Source organism: Hippoglossus hippoglossus, chromosome 10 (genome assembly GCF_009819705.1).
Source record: "Hippoglossus hippoglossus isolate fHipHip1 chromosome 10, fHipHip1.pri, whole genome shotgun sequence".
Lineage (NCBI taxonomy): Eukaryota > Metazoa > Chordata > Actinopteri > Pleuronectiformes > Pleuronectidae > Hippoglossus > Hippoglossus hippoglossus.
Window position 1 is genome coordinate 21,882,023 of NC_047160.1, and position 20,536 is coordinate 21,902,558.

General features: G+C 41.1%; 1 protein-coding gene across 2 annotated transcripts in view; it reads right to left on the bottom strand.

The window, feature by feature from the left end:
* The window catches only part of lingo2 (leucine rich repeat and Ig domain containing 2), a 191,563-nt gene extending 171,381 nt beyond the window's left edge, over positions 1 to 20,182 (bottom strand). For both annotated transcript variants that reach the window (XM_034598527.1, XM_034598526.1), the window contains exon 1: positions 19,605 to 20,182. The gene's annotated coding sequence lies outside the window, so the exon portion shown is untranslated. The remainder of the gene's footprint in view (positions 1 to 19,604) is intronic.
* Positions 20,183 to 20,536: the final 354 nt, after the last annotated feature.

Consider the following 20,536-nt stretch of genomic DNA (forward strand, 5'->3'; position numbering starts at 1 on the left):
GAAATGTAAATGTTATTTCCACTGAGTGTCTCTTTTTAAATGTTCCTGTGTGTTTCTTTAAAAAGTCTCATAAAATTAGCGAGCTTCAGATACGGCTCAGATGGAATTGCGCCTCCAGGAAGTGGGCAAGGAGTGGGAGTATTTGGAAATCCAATCACCAGAGAAAGTGATTAAACACTATTTGAAGTTCTTAAGGCCAGCTCACTCACCACAGAGAGAACAAACAGGTTAGGATTGTAGTCTGGGAATAAGGATCTGAAGCTGAAATTCTAGGAAGAAGAAAAAAAAAAAACAAGACATAGCAAGGGCAAATGTCCAAAATCCATAAGTCAACGAACAGTCCTGCTCTCCATCGCTGCCTGTGTGCTGGCTAAACTACTTTCACCTGGAGTGAGCGGTAATTCCCTGTTATCATTCCTACTTCTTAGAAGGTATTTAGACCACAGCACCCGCTGCAGAAGGAAGCTCTCACTTGTGCGTCTCTAACTGCTGCGGTTGCTCAAGCCAAAGAAGTGACTCAACAAAGAAAAGTGATTCAAAAGTGTTTCTCTTTGGTCCTGAAAAACATTGCAGATAACATTATAAAAGTTTTACTCTCGCCGTCCTTTTTAATTTTACAGATAATACTTAGTTGGAGTATTTTCTTGTTAAGCATAGTCATTCCCCACAGCACCTTTTTTGGTGTAGTGTAGTGTTTTGTGCTTTGTATACAACTCAAGTGTCAGTGAGGGACCGAGGTTTGCACAAAATTTGGACAGCCTATTTTTCATTCCCGCCATGAACCAAATACTGAAGTTATATGCTGCATTTTAAAAAACAACAGCAGCAGCACCTCAGCAGAACAGCACACCAGCCCAATCAGGACGGGTTTTCACAGAACGTTCCTCGGTTCACCTCGCTCATTAGAGCTCAACCGCACCGTGAACATCTTCATTAAAACTGCTGGCTATTATTTAGACAGTAGCCTATTTGCATGCTGTTCAGTTTGCCTGGAAACACTGTGTTCTTTTGCATGTTTCCTGATGCAATACAGATTTATTTATGTGCAGAGGTGGTGAAAGGAGCCTTATTTACTTCTGTTTCCAAATGTTGGGAGAAGATTTTACTTGAATTGTATTGTTGAAATGTTTCTACTAGTGACACATACACTGCCTCGGATACTTTCCTATAAAATGTGTATTATTTATGATATCTCTCCAATCATGATAGACTCCACAGGCACTCAGCAGTTCCTTAATGTCAAGTCATTTGTACAGGAAAAGGAAATGGTTACATTAGCTAATTCATTTCTCCGCAAGAACTCGGATCAGATGACCAGTCACAGGAAGCCAAGACGGGCACTCTCGACCAACTCCATTTTACATACTGCCCTTTAATAAAAAAAAATCTAATTATCTACTTCCTGCTCATTTCTGTAAACAATGGAGGAAATAGTTTGGCTAATTGGATGTGAGGAACAGTACAAAGACTTTCTTTGACTATATGAAAGGAAATTAGCAGCTGAACTGATGTTTGCCTACCTCTACTATGCTTATTAAAAAAGATTAAAATCCTCCTTAGCCAATTGCATTAAGTCTATAATGCACAATGGTAGAGGAAACAATATGCAATGACTGAGCTGAGTCAAAGATGAGTGACAACACTTAACATCATTGTTGTCCATGTTCCCCAGAGGATAAATTTGATGTATGGCGGTGATGGGATCCACGTGCACAAAGGAAACTCAACAGATTCGCAGACTTAAGAGTGAAAAATAACTTTTCGCATGAGAGAGAGAGAACTGCACCGTATGTCACAGCTGCAGCTGGATCTATGAGGTCTGACGTGGACAGTAAAAACATTATGGACCATAGCCTGAGCATATGGTGGCAGGCGGTAGGGCCACAGCATGAGCGAACATGCAGCAAATACCGCCACACACATCGAGTTAGAGATCACTTGTGCAATCATGAGAAGTGTGAAAATGGATTGGTTGATAATGAAACCGTGGCGGGACAAATTAGAATACGGCCGGCCGCCACAGTCTAGATAATTAACTCTGATCGTAATAAGCAATATCTATTATTTCAGCCATAAATGTGTATGTTTAGTAAATGTGATGCTTTATTACATTATTGTTGTTGAACTGCTCATTCCAAAAGTTAAAAAAAATCATTAATTTCCTGTAAGACAGCCGTCTACATTACTCACTTTATAAATTCCTTGCCAACAAATAAATAAAAGCAACTTTCATATTCCTCTATACGTATTTTAAAGGATTATTCACATTTTATGCAGTTAATACTTCGTTAAAATTACAGTGGAATCTATTTGAAGATAACGCACACCATATCCCCGAAATGAAAAGGTCAAAGCTCGCTTAATGTCACCAGCTCCCAGAGCGACCCAGAGATCAAAGTTCCAGCTTTAAAGGGTCAGACAGACAGACCGATACAACCCACAAAGGATCTTTTGGAGTGAGCCCCTGAAACCCAAGGGTATCCAATCAGTGCCTCTGCTTCGGAGCCCACGTACTAGAACTGACAGCAAGAACGCCCTGTGCTCCATTTTGGTTCTTTCCGTTGTCATGTTCTCTCCCCATGCTGGAGTGGGTTTGCCTTGGCTGCCTGTGTCACACAAGAAAAGAGTGAGAAGACAGAGGATTTGGTGTCAATGCAAATGAACCTAATTGACAACATTTGGATTCAAAGCGATGCTGAGAGGGAACCTGAAAATCTTAATGAGGCAATCTGCAATCGTTGCGTGAAGAAGGTGGCGGTAACAGTTCTAATACACACAAACCTTCAACGGCACCACGAGAGTGAGGCTGTCCACAGTGAAACCCAACGTTCAAAGCAAGAGAAAGATATTGGGTCTACGCCTTTCTTTTAAATGTCCAGTGTCATCGGTATCGCAAGATCAGTACATAAGGGGAAATTCTCGACATCTGTAGTTTGGTACCTTGATCCTCCCACAGTCTAATGCAGAGCTGTCCCTAAGTGCAAGCTGTGGGCCAAATGACCGACTGCTCCAACTTCTTTATTAATTTATAATCTCAAATAGTGACCAAGGCCTTTATTTACCTCAGCTGCAGAAGTTCACGGAGAAAAATGCCTTTATTTGTAATTCTCTTAGTTTGTTAAGTATAATTGGTCATGTTTTAAGTACGCAGCCTCGTTTGCCCTTTGCCTGAGGCGGGGCTGCGTTGCATACTCCACCCACGCGCCTGCGCACGCGCCTGCGCACACACACACACACACACACACACACACACACACACACACACACACACACACACACACACACACACACACACACACACACACACACACACACACACACACACACACACACACACACACACACACACACACACACACACACACACACACACGGCGCGAGCAGAGCGCTGAGTCTGTGGTAGACACAGGGAACCAGGTGAAGTGAAGATAACTCGAGGTGACAACTACCCTCGTTACTGTCAGTGCAATAAAAAGTGAAAAAAAAGTAAAAGGAGCTAAAACAAAAGCTGTCTGTCTGCAGTCTCACTGATTAGCTTTGCCAGGAATCACAAAAATTTGCAAACTGGCCTCTGTCGGTAACAAACCCTTCTTTTCTCCACCGGCACTACCTGCAGGCAGTGAATCACACCGGCAGCAGAGGGAGTAGGACAAAGGACTGCTACTGACTCATGTCTGTTTTTTTAGTCTCTCAAAACTTAACTCAGGTATATTGTTTATTTTACTGACATTTCAAACTTCTTTTCAGGGAGACATTGTCGAGTAAATTTAATGTTGCTAGAATCTACAAATCATGTTATTAAAATATGATTGCAGTGAAAATAGTATGTGCTCTTCCACATTGTTTATATATTTTTTATTTTCTAAATAAATAACAGAGGGTAGACACGATTTTCAAATGCTCTAGCTACCATTCTTAAACAATTCAAATCTGACTTCAAAACTCAGAACTGCATCATAAAGTAAACCTCAGTGATAAAGTCAAACTAAATGCAGAAGTCAGAGGGTTTATAGGATCAGATCCATACGGAGAATGATATTTGGGAAGGGTTTGTTTTGCTTAAATAATGCAGTAAATGCAAAATCTTATAGTCAATGTCTTATTGCAGAGAGAAAAGATAAGACTAAGTCATGAAGTTGAGTGGAATAAGATGCAGTATATTGCAGATGACAGCAGAACAGAAGATGAAACATGAGCACTCAAAACTAAATGTGCATATTGCAGACAGTGTCGGCACTGAAATGTTTTATGAACCATACACACACACACAAACAGTGCCATAAAAATCTCAACGATAAAAATAAAGTATTTACTCAGTTTCAAAACATACATCAACGGCTCCCATTAATCTAATTATTCCAGAAATCTCTCGTCTGTATGTCAAGAAACTGAGCATCTCATCAGCTTCACACTTGATATGTGTACTGTTCAAGTCTTATTTGGTGCAACACTTCGTTCAATCGTAGTAAAATTAGAATATACAGGCAACGAGGAATCTGTAGCAGTGGCAGCTGGGACTCATCAACACAAGTGACATTGTCGATCACAACATCAGTGCGTTCACAGAGCTGACAACTGGTTCTGCGTACTGAGTCGATCTTCACTGAACTTGGGAATAAAGAGGTGAACAGCTCTTTGTGCAGCAGCAGCAGTGGGGCGGCCTCAGGGTTCTGCGGACTTAGTCCAGCAGCCGTTCCTTAATTACTGCAGGTCACTTTACAGTTTCATAAGGAGAGCTGCAGCCAGCTCCACCACAGACTAAGCAAACTGCCCATTCCAAACAGGCAGCTTAAGAACGAGTACTGAACAATAAAATTCCTTCAGAGAAAATATTCTGCCTGAATTTTTAAAACCAAAACTGTCTGGGCTGCGCATTGAAATTGAAATAGTTAGGCCATATAAGCAAATTGTAAGCGTTTCTCAAGATTGTATCTTACTCATATGGCATCGAATAGCAAAGTCCCATAACAGCCAATATAATGTTTCTACTTAATCAAGTTAAGATAATAACACTGACCTAAGACTGATGTGACAGAACATTAAGCTCGTGTTCCACATCCAAGAACAAGCGCTGTCTCTCAGGTGCACTTCCTCCATATAATGTACTGTATCTTGTCCCTGTGCAGTGACCTACTTAAAATCTAATGAAAGTACCCCCCCCATCACAAGGTTACCTGAGTTCAGTGAAAACAGAAGTTATTTTGAACTTCCTCCAAAACAGATAAGTTAACTTGTGACACACTGGATTTGCAGCGACGTTTACTGGAACAATCAGATTAGTGGCTTTCCATCGAGGCTCGTCAAGGAAAACAAGATGAAAACAAAGTGAACCATTTTGTGCACTTATCAGTTTTCCCCACGCACGACGTAGACGGGAAATTGTACTTTATTTGACTAGTCTGAGCAGATGGCAAATCAATTCATCACCTCTTAATAACACTCAATGCTCGTTTTCCATTCTAGAGGGCTTAACAGACAATGACCCACTGGTATACAGTAGGTGGGGGGGGGGGGGGGTGTATCACTTGACAAACGGCCTATTCAACAAAATGAAAGGTTAAATCCATTGCTCAGGTGTTTACTCAACTTAATCAGGCAGCAGTGACAAGAGGAGATGCTCCTGTCAACATCAAACTTTTCTAATTAAATCCCCAATGATAGAAGCCAAACTGCTGCTTATCATCTGACGATGTCTGCCACATTGTCAATGATTGTACAGATTGTTTTGTCAGTGGGTGACAGCGAGGTGTAAGTTGAGAGGATGGGAAAAATGAATTAATATATACCATAAAGTAGTCCCTTGTCCAACTTCAGAAAAGAAAAAGCATTTTTCCTCACTAACTTTGTCATACATCACAGTAAGATGACAGGTGCTTCGATTAAGCTTTAAACCAAAGCTGAAATCTGATATTTCCTAAACCTTAAAGTGTGAATGAAGCGATAAACCAAACTATATTAATTATTCACAAATCCCTTTGAGAACATGTATTTATATACAATTTCAATTAGTCAACTGTTGTGTTATTGTTATACTTTTGCAAGATGAATATAGCTAAAGGCCATGTTGCTTGAGAAAAGAAGGACCGACATAAATGAAAGACATATTGCTATAAAACTCTTAACTGCTCAACATTAAATGTACAATATTGTAAAAATAGAGAGTTTAAGTATTTCTAGATTATAAATCAGATCTATAAAATATTTTGATAGCCTCAAAATCCCAAACCGTGGACCAAACCAATACATATTTAGAAGCTGTGCCTTAAAATGAGCAGACAGGACTTTCAAACCTTTACAGTAACTGCCCTCAGTCCCCTCCCCCCCATGAACCACCACTTGAAAATGTATTTGTAAGTTATTTAGCTTTTTCATCTGTATGGTTCTGTTCTGTCTTTTTAAAATTGTTGAAATTACGTTTCTTGCTTGTTTGAGTTTCCTGTATTATCAATCATGCTGTTTTATGAGTTCCACCAGCTATTATTACGGTTGTATGTGTGTGTGTGTGTGTGTGTGTGGACTGGAAACTTGCTTACTCACAGTTGAGGGATGAAATCCACAGCCTGGAGTCAGAGCTCCAAAAAAAAGGATAAGCTGCTTCACGGCTTCGTCTCTGTGGCTGCTGCCCAGGAAGAGCATATTTCGTTTATGCAGTCTTCCACTCTTGCTGTCCCTGCTGCCTGATCACCCACCTCCAGGATGTCCCAGATGGTTGCGGATTTTGTGGCCACACACACTCTCCTGGCTGGCCTCAACACAAATTGGCACTGTAACTCTCCGCCTGGAGGTGTCTAGCAACTGAGGAGAGTGGTCCTCCTCGTCGTCCTTCGAAAGTGAGCTGGAGGCAGGTGCAGCAGGCTCCACCACTCATGTGTTGTACCTGAACATAGCGACACCACGGGCGACCACCCCAAAGCCGTGAGATAATCCAAGGGTTTGAACAGGAAACAGATTAATTTAGTTGAAATTGGACTGTCTGTTCGGCTCAGACAGGCTCGGAGCCTCTCTTCTGGTTGGCTGACTGTTTTCTGAGTGACAAAAAGCCAGGCCAACCACAGGTAAGCCGTAGCTTGGTAAAACTCACCAGTTAATGCAAACGGCCAATTATCACACAGGCTAAGTTGTCAGAGAGAGCCCAGTTCTCACTAGAGGACCAGACAAAAGTATGAGGGAAAATATGAAACCATAATTTAAAGCCACAATTATATCTTCCTGTGGATAATTTTCAAATGAAACCTTGTGAGATATAAACAGATACAGCCCAGTCAGCATGTAGCAGGTGGAGATCCTGTAAACTTAAAAAAACCTGAGCGTGAAAACGGGTTGTGTAGCAGGTGGAGTTGTTGTTCTGTGCCACTGCACAAAAGAACACTGATCAATGATTGCAGAGTCACACTGCAACAGTTTGCTGATTAGCTACAATTTTAATCTCTCAAATATAATCTGGAATGTAAATCAGGCTGATGAAACCGAGATACGCTCGCTCGGGAACAGCACATCAAAGATGTTTCCTTAGTTACTGAATAGGCATGGCACTACCCATACTGGAGCATGACTTTTGCTAACCGTTTGATGCCTATAGCGAACAGACCTTTTGATCTTATTTTAGTTTGTGCTTTGCCCTTCACACAAATACTCATTATCTGTGGCGCAGTGAGAGAGGTGGTACGGTGCCAATCGGATGTACCATCAATTCTAGCTGAAGGAGTGACTTTGCACCGTCGGAATTGAAAGAAAAAAGAAATTCTGAAAAATAGATTTTTTTTTCCACAGAGAAACTCTTGGGCTAAGAGCCCAGCCATCTGGGTAAGGGAGGAACAAGCCCAGCGAGGGGTATGACAGGAAAAATAAATCTGCACTTCTGTGGTAAAAAAAAAGTTTGCTGTCATTTGTTGGAACATAAAGCTACACATCAACGTCTGCAGTGTATTCATTACGGAGCCTGGACACCTCAGAGATTGTTTAGATGTGTATGACTTCATTCCTAAAAACTTTGGCAAAGTTTTAGCTCATCTTTCCCCATAGGGACAAAATACAACAAATCCTCCAGTAGATTAGCTCAAGTAAAACTGTATTTGACCTGGCTAGGCAGGAAAGTCTGGTTTCATTCTAGTTTCTACTGATCCATTAGATGCCATGACCTGCTTTATCAGCTCCTTTCAAATGATCAGGTGCTCCGTAATCTGTCTTTTCCCTGTCCGCTGTCTGGCATACAGCTATTTTCCCAGGATCCCGATTGAGGAATTGATGCTGCATCACATTGTTTTACTTTATCGTCGCTCATTGTCATCCTCTCTCTTTAACAGTTCAGCATTACCATCCGTCTGCCGTTTTCATGTCTCATCAAAGATTTTCTTCCCCTCACCAAATTTAAATATTCACTTCGAGTTCTTTCAGCAGTACCTTACAAACACTTGGAAATAATTGAGTCTCAGCGGGCTGACAAAAAGAAGGAGCAGTGATCGTGCGCAGTGGAAGTGATCAAATATGGCCTTGAGCCAACCGTCTTTGTAGATGGTCTTTGTATCTCCATTGATCCGGGGGTGGATACACCCGAGGAATACATTATTTATGCTTTTTTTTTTTTTCTCCTCACCCCACAGTTGAAAGTAGTGACTCACAAACAGTAATGGGATTAGATGGCTGTCGCACCGGAAGAGAGGAAACCAGTGCCACGGAGTAGATGGGCAACCCTAAGGACCTAAGACAGTGGCCGCAAAGCATTGGAGTAGAAGGCTTTTATCTCTTAATAGAACAGTAATTGTCAAGATAATGCACTCCTCAATCTGACTGTACACAAGATGCCCAGTCATTCCTATCGGTATGGGCACAGAAAGTTCTTTTAGCAACCTCACAAACCTCCATGAGTAGATCATACAGTAAACCCCTTCCTATTAAAGTCATTTATTTTTCTTCCTGCAGGGCAAATAGCTGATCAACTGTTCAGTCTGCCTCCGATTTCACCTCATGAACATTTATGTGGTCGTGTTTTTACCGTGCATCCATCTAAACTGATAAAACACTAAATGTGGTGATCTTGTGTGAGCGTTTTCAGTGTTGCAGGTCATTAAGTTGCCAATTAGCTGAAATAAGCTAAACATTATCCCTCTCTTAAGTAATACAAGCAGGCTTCCTGATGCAGCCATGTACAATAATCCCATTATTTTCTGTTGAGTGCTTTAAGATATAATGCATCTTAAGATACATTATTTCTAAAAGCATAATGCATCTTAACATGTTCAGAGAATCTAAATTATTCAAATTATTCATACGCGTGTGCATACGTGTGTGTGTGTGTTGTGGGATGCCTTTAGGGTCCACATATGCCTTAAATAAGATGAAAACATCATCTACCATGATACAGTGTGCTACATACCAATAGAGTATTATACAATATGGGCTTAAATTACTTTCCTTTCCAAATGTTTACATTGAACTTGAAACAATGCTACTGTGAACAGATTGTACATGTTCTCTGCTTCCAAAGGTTTGCAGCAGACGCCATCGCTTCCTCTGCAAACTAAAAAAAAAAGGCTGCTTGTTTTCCTCTTCATACGTCACAGGTGAACATTAAGTTGTCATTCATCGCCTCTTACTTACTGAAAATCCTACATCCTCCTCTCTGTTGTACTGAAGACAGACAGTTTCAAACATAAAAGGCAGCTCAAGGACCATGAACTGTTGAGGACCATGAACTGTGAAGATACAAAATGTGAGGGTCATTTATACACCAAAGAGCTTTTCTACAAACATTCCTCATGCTCTCTGATTAACTAGTCTATCAGAGCCAGAACTTGTTCCATTTTCTTGGCAGGGGCAGCATCTTTGTTGCTAAGCACCCATTTCTGCATTGTGTTTGCAATGCACATCACATAAATCCATTCTTTGATCAAGTAGTAGGCCTATGGTTCAGTACAACACTGCCTTTCCCTCTCACTAATTGACTCCAAACCATAGTAGCTGCTGCCAAACAAACACGTGGTTTAATAGTTTTCAGCAGAGAAAGTGAATGTTACATAAACATATATTAATCTGTGTGGATTTTCAGTTCAACAGTATGTATCATGGAGCAATACCTTTCAGTTTGTGTAATATGTAGGCTGCAACCATTTCTGAAACTCCCTGAAGCTAATCAAAGCACACTCACACAGACAGACTCAAAGAACTGCACTTTTTCAGAATCACTGCAATAGAAGCCCTCCGTCTCTGTATCTGATGAGCTCCGGGCTGTGACCAGCAGAGCCAGAGTTGGACAGCCTGACATCCCCTGAGGTGCCCCTGTTTCCCTCCCTATTCATTCATACATTACAAGCCCCAAGTGCTAGAGGATTTAACACTAATACATACTCGTTGATTTATAATTCACTCAGAGCATGACGGCATCGAGCGCTTTACGCATGTTGACAATAGCAGTGTCTCCTGTATACACAGGGAAGTTAATTTCAGTGTTTAAATTTAGAAGTTTAGTAGCCAACTCATCTAAAAAAGACCTGACCACACAGTCGCTGAGATGTCTAAGGTGGCAGGCGAGATGAATTCACGCTACCTGTGTTAAATATTTCTGAGGACATCCATTCAATCCGTCATGTGTCGCACATGTTAGAGGGTAGTAGTAGCTAGTTGTTGCCATGCAGTCACCCCCAATTTTATTCTATAAGGCACGTGATGTCATTTCCCATATTTCCCTTGTACATTAAATGAGATTATATATACACATGGGGTCAATCTAAATAAAGTCAATAATAGTCAGTTACCTTTCACAAAGATTGTCATGTAGTGACCGAAGTAGTGACAAAATGAAAGTGAGAATAAACACTCATATAAACACTCTTTGTCTTTAACCCATTGGTGCTTGTTGAAACCCAATTCTTTCGAAAGAAAAATTCATATAGCAAATCTTGTAGCAACTAAGACTATATTGAAATCCTTGTAATAAGATGATAAACTGCAAATGTTAATGGGGAAAATTAAAGTAAAACACCTTGATAATGTCATAAAGTACTTAAACTTTGCAGATACATTCAGTAATGCAGCTGTAAAAATATTCACAATCAGTCTGTATCACCTTGACACAAGCCACACAATTACAATAAATAATGTAATGATGAATTTCTGGGAATTAATTTTTCACAACTGATTTAAGAAAACATAACATCCCTACAATACCTGCAATTAATGAGTTTTACACTGCCAATAGGCACAAACCTTTTGTTCTCTCACTTCCCCCAGTAGTTCTGCATAAACCAGCCGAACACATGGTCTCATACGCATACACAACAGCCCACATTCACTCCAGACAAGCAGTTGAATCATCAAACAACATCCCTTTGTAACCAAAAAAGAGCGAGACCGCAGCAGGCAGATGATTATGTGCTGCCTTCAGAACCTCCATCGCTTCCCGGAAAAAAAAAATATCTAGAGCCTCCACTTGACGGTCAAACCTCTGCTGACGCACTGAGCAGGTTGGTAAGAGGAGAAGAGAGCGCTGGAGCGATAACGAGAGAGTAAGAGAAGGAGCTCTTATCTATTCACTATGTTCCCAGAGCCCAGAAGCAAAGGCATGACAAAGGTTCTAATGAGTCTCTCGCCAAACTGACAACTATCCGAGATTATAGCAAAAAAAGCAAGTGGCACGCAATAAATTAAAAGGGCAACAGTGAATCATCGCCCTTCGTCTAAATTTATTGGCATTTTATGCAGCAGCCTGAAATAGAGCAGAGGGTGACTGCAGTATATGGGCGTTCAGGACAACAAGGCTGTTATGAAATTCGGTGAGTTGTGCTTACTGGATAGTAGCCAACCGTTACTATATTAAAAAGGTCCCATATTGTTGAAAGCAGAAGTCTTATTCAATTATAAATCAGGTCTCGGTGCTATATAAATACTGTAAAAAACAATAATAAAAAACACTCGATCCACAGAGCATAGACACAGCCCAAAGTCAGAGAATGTGACTTAAATAGGAATAACTCTGACCCCCACAACAGCCCATCAGGACCCACCATCCAACCGAGAAGAAGAAGAACCCCGTATTTTTATATTGTGCTATGGCCATAATTTCCCCATAAAAACCTCCATTCCTTCCATATGCTTGCTTTAATGTCACCAATGGTCTCTCGTCTGCAGTCCTCATCAATTCCACTCAAAACTACTGACGGTTTGACAGCAACAAGAAGGTGCTTCTTCCCATGGTAATCTTTAAACCATATTCCACGTTTGCAGTCCCAGCTTCCCAAACATTCAAATAGCGTTGGGATTCACGCTGCATATACATAACTGCAAATGTAATTATGTGCTACTGCACAATGCTGTTACAATACCTTGACAAGCCCGGGCAATCCTACACCTGCAGCGATGGATCAGTACCTTAGTGAAAAAGCTCAAACTTTTACTTTAACCAACGCCACCCCCAGCAAACAAGATGGTGAATAAAGTTTTTGCTTATTCAATTGAAAAGTGGCAAATAGACTGGCATGATGCTGAAGAGGGGAATAAGATGGAAAAGCAACCTTGGACAAATAAAAGATAAAATTTGTTAAAGTCTGGCATCTCAGCCAATAGCCCTCTATATCAACTGTGCTCGTCAATGTGAACAGGGCTATTTCTGAGGATGATATAAAGCATTCCAAAATTTCCAGAACCATTTCCAGAACCACACTAAAGAAAATAGGACATAATGCTTTATCTTTGTCTCTTTTAGTTGCTACTACAGTAATGTTGTGAAAGAACTGAGGCTGTGACATGTGTTAGTCCAACTATAATGAAATCTCCACATTAAGACAGGCAGAAGATATGATTGACATTAATGCCCCCAATCAAAACTTCTTGTTAATCTAATTTGATCAAGTCCATTTGCCTGATCATTACCTTACACTGCCGTCTAATGGTTCATGCTGAAGAGTTTTTCTTTTCAATTTATCTAAACTAATGCATTAAACATTAAAACAGTATTAAGCACTAAATAAAAGCCCAAATAGTTTGAAATGTCTCCTGCTGTTTCTTACACAAGCAGATAATTGTTCACTTCTTCGGAACAGCAACAGTAAGCTTCTTCTTTGCTCGTTGGCACAAGGTGGTGATTATTCTATGCATTTTAATGTGGGCTCAGTTCACGTTAAAAACAGCAACTTTATGCACTTATTTCTATATATTAAAGTACTCCCAACATTTCTTTGAACCTCTAATATTTAGAAAGTGGACAATTGATCTATGATCCGACCGGAGAAGTCCCTGTACATCAGGCTGAACATCCGGGGAGACTAGCCACTCCATTCTCCCTAAAACAGGTCTTCTAGTCTTTGGGGGATTTGAAGGTGTGTAGGCGTTGCACTCCTCCCCACAGATTCCTTAAAGCATAAGCAACTAACAAACACCAGAGCTGCACTTTGGTCTAGATCAGCTGTAAGCCCAAAGGAGGCGAGGATCAGTGACCTGCACTAACAAGTGCAGTCCCAGTGTCCTGCTGGGAGCCTTTCATATTCTGGCAGAAGCTGAGTTATGGGAGCTTGTCCAGTGTAAGAAACACAAGTGCTGTTGGAGAGCCTAAAGTCCCCTAAGAGGTAAAAGAAGTATCCATGTACTGACATTTCAGCTATTGTTGCATTGAAAAGACTCCATATCTACCTGTGAAGCATTAGTGAGAATTCTATAGAATTCTTGTAATGACCTAACCTCTCTGGCGGCTCACAGTTGAAGGATACTTTTTAAACTACCGTCTAATGATATTTTAAAAGATCTTTTTTGCTTTAAGGCGAGAAACGAGTGAATAGTACATTTAGTCATAGGTGAGCACAGAGTGGTGAAGAGGAAAGGGCATCCTGCTTTGCAAATCCTCAAAGGCCTGAAGAAAACAAGTTTGATATCTTTCAAGGTGGGAGACGGTGGAGTGACCCAGCCAGGGGGACTACAGGCCCAACAAGTACTGGCGGGCTCTAAGGGAGGGTGGAGATCGCAGCACTAGCACAACCAGACTCGTACTATATTAAAAACAAGTCTTTTTTAAACTCTGCAAGTTTTTATAGTGTAGTGCAGCCTAACCTCGACACCTAGACAGTTTATTGATTGATAGATGTGGGACATGTGATTGTTCATAACTCAACTGGTGATCAGTATTGAAATAGCTGGAGCACTTTACTCCTGAAGGTTTGCGTGATACAGCCATAAATAAGAGAAAATAGCCACTAAACCAGACTTTCGTTTGTTGTCTTGCACTTACCTTGATATTCAGCCCTTGATCTGCTCTGCTAATACCCATCATTTAATGAGACTATAGATCAAGCTTAGCAAAACAATGCACGGGACAAAGAGATGAATATGTAAGTAGCTCCTCACCTTGATACGAGAGACACAGCGTTTCTGTTACCATCTAAATGGCAAAGCGCTCAATACTCTAAATACCCCGCTTCACAGCAGAAAACTAAGGGTGCAGGGGGAAAGGATGATGTAAGGACATCCTACAGTGGCTGGTGGAGGCAAAACACAAAATGGATGGTTCCAACATTGGCCTCGTTAAAAAAGGAACAATTATCAATCTTTTCTTGTCGTTAGGATATAGGCAGGTTATTCTACTGACTGAATATTTAATGAGACCTAATTAACTTTAAAAAAAAACAGAACTGGTCAGTAATGGCACGTAAGTGGTTTGGCTGCTGTGTTTGCAAGTTCAGGGCTCAAATACTGGGTAGTAAACAATGGCCGAATTACGCAGTATGAAAACATCCACAGCACAAGGACATGTTTATGGTATATTGTGTGTTTGTAAACATTTACAAAATGTTCTAGTTAAACTTCTCATGTGTGATGTTGGAATACAAAACTTTGCAAATCATGTGCATTCAAATGACTTTGAATGTAGCACTTGGTGACTGTTAACTTATTCTTGCTCGATACAGGATTTAAGAAGTTCGAAATAAATAATTCATTCATACTTTATATGTCCTTTTGCCCTCGGTCATGTTTTTTTTTAATGGTTTATTGGCCAGTGCAGAGACAGAAATGTAAGGGAGAGGGGGGGGTAGTATGTAGTAAATAGTCCGACCTAGTCAACTTACTGCTTAAGGGCAAGTATGTCTATGTGGTACGTGCCTGAACCATTCAGCTGTCAGGTTGCCCATCTAAAGAATACTTTTAATGGGTAAGCCAACAAGTTCCAGATCTAACATGTGGTTTTATTCTGATTAAACAGAATAAAACACGTTCTGTCTCCAAGAAATTAAGGAAATTTTACACTTACACTGTATGAAGGGTTAACATGGGTCAGATCAAAGTTACAGTACAAGGTCTCTTCATTTACACTGGGGGCACTGCCCAAGGACGTTTTTTTCCAGGCCTCAGCTGCCACTAGGTGCGACATCCTCTGCCGGTTATTCTTACCCGGCTACGTCACCCCTGACCCTCACTAATGCCACTTGTCGACACACATGGAAACTGACTTTTCCAAAGGTGATACAACACTCATTGCCCCCGGCAGCTCGCTCAAGAAGGTCACACTTCAAAGTGACACTGACAGCAAGGTCACTGTCAACGGAGGCTGTGCGTGGATCGGTCCCCATGCCCCAGACAGCCTCTTCCTGATTACTGTATCCCAAAGGGCTTACACTGCCACCAGCAGCCACTTAGCACAACACATCTCCAACAGTCGCCAGACAGAAATCCTTTGTGTTCTTGTTCCTTATCTCTTTAACTAAGCATCTGTCTTTTGTGAAGGAAATAAACTGTAACTGTTCTTTGGGTTTATTGCAGCCTTTTAGGGAAACTGTTAATCAACTTCTTCTAATATGGAAAAAAAAGGCAAAAGGTTACAGAGAAACCACATCCTGTTATTGTCAATTATTCAATTCACTTCAGTTTTATAAGATTTTGATAATTGCAGTAGTTGTCCTGCATTTCTTCCCCACATCCCTGCCATTGTCTGTAAACTAATTAGTGAGATTAATTCAATAACATTTTAAGTAGATGAAGCATAACATTATTAAAACAGAATCATTTCTGTTTCCTTTTAGCAGCATTCGGCCATGATGAGTAAGCATATTCCATAAATGACCCAGCTGTTTGGGCATATTGTGTTTCGCCTCATCAGGAATTCAAAGGGCCTGACAACAGATCAGTCACATCCGTTGGTCTCCAGCTGACCAGACCTCCATTTAAAATGGGTCTTTTGTGTCTCGGCCAGCTGGTGGTGTACACACGCTACAGATGTGTGGCTCATCATAGCTACCTGTGTTTAGTGGAAGCAAAAAATTATCTGAAAGCATTTGTTGAAGCAATGTACACATTACTGTATGATGTAAATGTGAAGAAAGTACTCCCACTATTGATATTACCCAGAGACAGAATAGAAACCCATCAATGTACACATAACCTAATAAATTAAGTACATACATTACATTAACACACAACGCAAAAGCGTTGTTACATTTATATCTGCGAGCCTCTTTTATTGACCAAGTTTGAATCTGATATTTACAAAGTACATATTCCCAACAGCATCCAAAGGTCATAGACGGAAAAAAACTTAAATTTGAAACCCAGTGTTTCAGTCTGTGATCATTGATTTTTCTTCCATGTCCTTAATGGACTAAAGGCTAAAAATATACTGTTCTGCTTCTGGGTACGGGTCTTGTTTTTGACGGAGCTCATTTTACATCTATCTCCTAACAACACATTAGACATTGAACATATGCATGTATTTTAAAAAGGACTGCAATATTGAATTAAAAGTATTTTTATGGTTTGCGAATGTTGTAAAAATATTTAAGTGAAATAGTGTACTATATATTACAAAGCGTTTTATAAACTGAACCTGAAAGATGCAATGATGCCACTCTGCTGTAACTGATCGTTGAAACACTGGAACAAATTCAATTTATTTTCAATCTCAGCTTCATTTTTCACAGTTTTAAATGCTTATTAAAAAAGGTATAGAATGTTTGATTTCTGCCATTTTGTGAGCAGATATGTTGCATATTTTTTGTTTAATAAAAAGCAAAGGTGATATGTAATCTAGATAAACCTTGACTTCAACGAGAGGGAAGCTCCCACAAACATTTTGTTTTTCTTAAAAATTTGAATTAAATGATCTGGTCTATCATATTTGTTTCAGTAACAATTCAATATCTCTCCCAGACACATCTAAGAGATATTTTCTTTAAGTTTACATTCAGCTTTACACCAAAGATTGCACTGGATATCACTCAACAGACATCATGGGTATGCTCTCCATTTTGTAACAGCCACTTCCTTAAAGCTGACCACACAATGAGATACTTCGACGATGAAGTCTCATTGGACAACTGGCAATACATAAACCGGAAATTAAAATGGCAGGTCTGATTTGAAACTTCTATAATTGACTGATATTTTGCTGATACCAAACCCAAACGACACACATGATTGCAAATGATTTATGATACCTGAAGCAGGTGTGTCAGATTTCAGCTGCCTACTGGCGTGTGTGCATACGGATTCCAACGGTTTCTGTGAGTAATAAATCAAAAGCAGCATTTTTGCCATTAGAGTCGTTCCCTCTGATTTCTGCCCCATGTGAACATGCTGTCAACAGCACTGAATAATCATGAGGCAGAGGGCTCCTTCCCTCTGTTCCGTCCATACTGTGACTCAGTGGATGCATAATATGTCTGAAAATGAAGGGCCTTGTCTTTGACTTCTTTGCAAACATAGGAAAATTGGACAAAACCTGACTACATATTGTAAAATCCTTTATACAGCGAGAATGGGATGATACACAGAGACAGGCACTCTCACCTATATAAGCACACACACAAACACACAGACACAGCCTCGTAGCAGCGAACATACGAACAGCGCCTGAACCGAATCATTAACCAAATCCAAAGGGCTGAAAGAGGCCGACACAGCATTGCTAATTCAGAGTTGAAAGAAATACAAGGAAGAGCAAAGTCAGTCTTAGTGCTTTCCTTTAACCATGCTACCCCATATCAGAGGCAATGCGTCAGTCCTACCATGGTTAACACTCAATAAAACATCAAAAGGGATGAAGCTCAGAGCTCTGGACAAATACACACCCACGCAGACACCAGATACAAACTCCCTTTCACTCTCATACGCTCGCTTAGCACATGTATGTTTGTGCAAAAAAAATAAAAAAACACGTTTATGCACCCACATACTGTGGATGCAGCTCATTAGATTAAATGAATGGAGCAGGTAGAGCAGATGAGAGGTTTGCATCTCAGAGGAAGCAAACCCACACACTACGTCCCCCGAATGCTAAACATGATTTCAATAGCACATTTGTGCTCGGCATCGTCTTGCAATCAAGCTATATATATGCAGTGGAACAATTGGCAATTTGAGCCACCTATAGCCACACAGCAGACACACAGGAGCTGTCATCAACTTCCCATCAGGCTCCACTTCCCCCCAGTGGATGTTCTGCAAGAGGAGACACTTTGTTTGAAATTTTTATATCCAGAGGCAAAGACATTTAATGGTCACTGTTCTGCGTGTTAAATGAGGAGGTGGTATTCTCCTCATTTGCGCAGGCACAAGGTGGGTTCGGACAGCTCAGACAGGATGTTTATTATTCAATTATTGTAAATATTTCAGGGGACCGACAGGATGCTCATGCAATCATGAATATTTCAACCATCGCCTTACAAAAGGAGGGAGACTTGCACTGGTATCGATCAAGAGGGCAGCAGACTCACTCCTCCCGAAAAGGGAACAATCTTTCTGTCTATTAGTCAGAATCCTTAAACAATTTCCATCTGAAAAGGAACCAGCGAGAGACAAACAGGAATTCATCACTAGGAAAAAAACAGGGATAAAGGAGACATGGAAACAGATGCATTGCTCGACCAGAATCGTACTGACAAACTTACATATACATGGGGTGAAGGTATAATATAGGGAATCTGGGATAGTGCAATAGTGGACACCATCAGTTCCCTGTGAGCAGAGATAAAAAGGGAAAGTGCAGCCTTTTTAATGCACAGAGCCGCTCACCATTAGGAACACAATGTGGATACTGTACAAAAGTAATTCACAGATACAAGGTCTTGCAAAAGACGAGGACAAACAGCCGCTGCAATTATGCTCCTTCCACTAGCAGCCTCCCCTGGTGATAACCGTCATATAGCAAGGATGCAAAGAGATGAATTGCTTTGCAGACGGGCATCTCCCCTCTCAGCAAACACACATGCACAAGTATGCAGATAGACCTTGATACATTCAAAAGCATGTTCCCTGCAGGACGTAGGATGTGTTATTGTATTTTTCAGACATTAATCACAACTTTGCACTCCCTGTAAAAATGGATAAATGCAGTCTAAGGGACTTACACAATCCATTTCCCTTCCCCTTCACCGCATCTTTCATGCAGAGCTTTTTGGCTCCCGAATCTGCCATTTTCTCCAAAACCTGGAGCGTCCTATTAATGTACAAGAACCCATGGATGTGTCCTTACCTTAAAATACCATCCAGAACCCTATAGTCAACAAGATAAGCCGTCTGAAGCTCAGTGCTGCTCCCCAACGAAAGAAAAAAAAAGGGGGGGGGGTGGGGGGGATCCTCCAAATCTCACAGAATCAGAACTCAATTCAAAGCCTTTTCTTGTAGGAACTTACTTTATATGATGAGGATGTCCATTGATTCTGTGCATAATCAGGTCCCCCTTTACTTCCCTGCTTCAGGAGAAATAGTTTTGGGTCGTTTCCCCAGATATTCCACCTTGGCACAGTGAACTAATGTGCGTTCTACTGGAAAATGCGTGTGAGAGAGGCTGAGCAAGAGAGAGCAATAGGCACTGTAGGATCTCTTCTGGTGCGCACTACCAGCTCCACTGCAAGTGAATCCAGCCGGTCTTCACAGCTCTCCTCCTGCCTTCAGGAATGAAATTCAGCATCCGCTGTTCATCCCCCACAACAAGGGGAGGGTGTCCCCCCCAGGTGGAAACTTTCAGGCACCTCTGCGAAAGCTATATTGGGTGATGATGGATGCCAGTAAGCCCTGATGATGTGTTATTTTCCTCGATATCCTTCCTCCTCAATGGATTTTCCCCCTTTTCCGTCTCCAATTTGCCCGTTATGTCGCTCTTGCCTCTCCAAAACAGGGACTCACAGAATGGATGCTGAGAAAGCAGCGGAATGAGGCGAACCGCTTGTTCTCCCACTCCGCGTCTGCGTCTCTCTCTCTCTCTCTCTCTCCCCCTCTCCCGCTCACCCTCGCTCGTACATGCTCCCTCCCCTGCTTCTCACTGCACCTCCCCACCCTTTCGTTTTCGCTCTCCTCCTGTCCTTCCCTCTCATACACACACACACAGATATGCACTTCTGTAGCTCTGGCTTTTGACAATTACTGCTGTGCCATTTCCAGCCATGTCAGACAGAAAGGTTCACCGCCCATATTCCTCAGCGAAACAAATAATGCTTGATAAATATGTAACATTAAATAGATATGAATAGAAGGAGCAGCAGCATGTCAACAAGCACAGAGCCAAGGGGCAATCTAATCTCCCTTCCTGCATGCTCGGTACATGATTACTTAATATGTCTAGATT